This window comes from Cherax quadricarinatus, chromosome 27 (genome assembly GCF_038502225.1).
Source record: "Cherax quadricarinatus isolate ZL_2023a chromosome 27, ASM3850222v1, whole genome shotgun sequence".
Lineage (NCBI taxonomy): Eukaryota > Metazoa > Arthropoda > Malacostraca > Decapoda > Parastacidae > Cherax > Cherax quadricarinatus.
This window is the reverse complement of record NC_091318.1, coordinates 29,602,393-29,605,597: the sequence shown is the minus strand read 5'-3', so window position 1 is coordinate 29,605,597 and position 3,205 is coordinate 29,602,393.

Below are 3,205 nucleotides of genomic sequence, written 5' to 3'. Positions count from 1 at the left end.
CCCTAATTATTATGGCCCTGAAGGATTTAGCGCTTCCCTTGAATATAAAAATAATAATAATAATAATAATAATAATAATAATAATAATAATAATAATAATAATAATAATAATAATAATAATAATAATAATAATAATATTATTATTATTATTATTATTATTATTATTATTATTATTATTATTATTATTATTATTATTAGCAGTCAGTCACAAGAAGTGAGAATTTAGTTTAGCTGTTCCATTAAACTGTTTGTGTTTGTAATTTGTTGACAGCATGCGCTGGCCATTTTGATTGGATCTGGTACGTAGTTAACCGTGTTTGCAGCCACAAGGGCCAAGCAATGTCGTTAACTGTTGCAGTGAGCTGCAGTTAGTGAGCTTAGGCAGGACAAGCTTACTGCTAGGGATAGCCACTTACTGGAATAGAGTACAGGAGAGTACGTGCGAGTACTCAGGTACTTTCCCCCACCTCGACAACAACAGTGGTCCAGTGATTAGTTATCATATGGTGCGCTGAGTTTGTGTCAGTTAGGTGAGGAGACTCGAACACACGTTACGACTAGCTTGAGAATCGAACCCTGGTTCTCTAAGCTATCTCGAGAATCGAACTCTGGTTCTCTAAGTTGTCTGGAGAATCGAACCCTGGTTCTCTAAGTTGTCTAGAGAATCGAACCCTGGTTCCTTAAGTTCTCTGGAGGAACGAACCCTGGTTCTCTAAGTTGTCTAGAGAATCAAACCTTGGTTCCCTAAGTTGTCTGGAGGAACGAACCCTGGTTCTCTAAGTTGTCTCGAGAATCGAACCCTGGTTCTCTAAGTTGTGAGGCTACCATTCCACCAAAGTGGAAGGACTGGATGGTGAAGAGATGGGACAGTCATTACCATTCCATCTCCATATCATGTTACTTGGTTACAGTTCTGGCAAGGTGATGAAAATGACACAAGTGAACTACTTGTGTGTCTTTATTGACGTGATGTTTCGCCCGTCCAGCAGGTTTCTTCAGTCGAATACAAGAGAATGCAACACTTCTGGTATCTTCGTTCTTAAATAACAAAAAGGCATAATACCGCGACTGGAACAATACACAACGTCACACTTTGTAAATGGTCCAAAGCGGACCGAAACGTCGTCGTAAGCTCCTCTCTCCTATGTGTGGGTTATTTTTGTATCTTCATTATTATATTCTCTTGCATTCGACTGAAGAAGACTGCTATGCGGGCGAAATATTTCTCAGTGTTGCACATGTCTTATTCACCACCTCGTAATTAGAGTCAACTGGATGATACTTCGAGTGTATTCACTCAGATGACAGAATTCTTTGCAAGGAAAAGGCTGTATGAGAGGTGAATGATAAGGCTGTTTACTTTCTCTCAGCCTGTCCGTATGCCTGTATGTTTGTCTGTCTATCTGCTTGTCTGTCTGTCTGTGTTTGCCTGTCTTTCTGTGTCATGAACTCTATCAAATATTCCCTCAAAAAATATCTTCCTCTTATGTCATCAAACGAAAAAATTACGTCAATCATGTTTACCGCCCTCCCTTCCCAGCCTTGATAGCAATATTGCTCATTATGCGAGAGGGAAGAGCGAGGAGTGAGAGAGAGAGAGAGAGAGAGAGAGAGAGAGAGACGGGGGGTTGAGGGCAATACTAAGTACGTGATAACATAGAGGACTTCCAGAACACATTCCGTCCCTGAGTCTATACCGAGACTATCTGGTGAGGGCAACTGACTACATTCCATCCCCCTCTGCGTCCATGTAAAGAGCCCAGATGAGGATAATATATCAGAAGGCTCTCTCCCCCAGTCCTGTACCTGAAGAAGGGAGTTGAGATTTCTCCTACTTCTACTGTAGCTACTACAAGCGCTAGTATACTACGTTTCTACTACTACTACAACAACAATTACTACTACTACTATGCCCTGGGTTGTCCAGAGTTATGAAGTAGTGCTGGGTAATAAAGTTGGTAGAATTACCGACAATATGGAGAGCGAAACGTTGCCACAATAAAATGTCACATTAGTTGCACTTGTGTCCTTTTACTTTACATAGTGCTGGGTAGTCCGTGAATCAACATGAGGGCTACACTGGCCTCAAAGAGCCTCTGTTTTCACATCTGGTTGGATCAGACACTGGGAAAGCTGGTCCGTCTGGTTGTAGAGAAAATATATTGCTTTTACGTCGCCTCAACTTCAGACGAAACTCCATTCCATTGTTTACCACGTCTTTTCCACATCTCCGTTTCATCTATTTCCATACGTTTTATGCTATTATTTACTTTTACTTATTTACCTTTATCACCAGACAGGTATCATGGAAATGGTACTAAGTGATGAAAAGTTGAGGCGTAAGACACACATGCAACACTCACGTAATTTCACGAAACGTAATTTGAGGTGATCAATCACACAGTGTTGATGAAAGATAGACACTCTCCTAGCCCCTATTACCTAAATATTGCATGTGTGTCTGGCTCATGTTGCATATGTGTCTGGCTCATGTTGCACGTGTGTCTGGCTCATCAGATGATCAAGCAAGTTTTCCTATTTGGGACTATTAAATTTCCTGTGTATGTTAGTGGCGCCTCGTAAACTTAACGCCTTTACAAAAGGTGTTTCTTGCCCTCAGTCTTTCATTACACGACGAATGTCATCATGACAGCCCTCTGACTCTCTCATCTTTTGATCATCCCAGCTTATTTGCATTCTTTAAATACTTAAAGACGGTATTCAACTAGAATCAGCTTGGCTTCTAAACAAAATAAGCAAAAAAAGTAAGCAGAGAGAACAAGGAAAAAGAAACAAAGGAAACGGCAGACAGGAAGGGAAATACTTGCAGACACAGAGAAACAGAGATGAGGGAAGGAGAGAGAGAGAGAGAGACAGCGTGAAGCAAGCTTCTATACCACAAGACGGGCAGTCAGCAGCAACTTCACTCTGGCTGTACCCTTCTCCAGAGCATCATTTCATCTGAGATCATTTATCCCCAGGATGGCTCAAGGCTAGAACCCATTTGTACAGCATTATAATGTCAGTTGGTCAAATGAAAATGCTGACCCACAGATGGTCCACAACTGACCCACAGATGGCTCCAACTTCATCCTGTTCCCTACTTGTATGTCTCATAACAATAAAAATGCTTTCAAATGAGCTGATGTAGGTAACAGCTCCTAGCTTGTCAATAAAGCTAGGGATCCTTAACCTGTAAATAGCT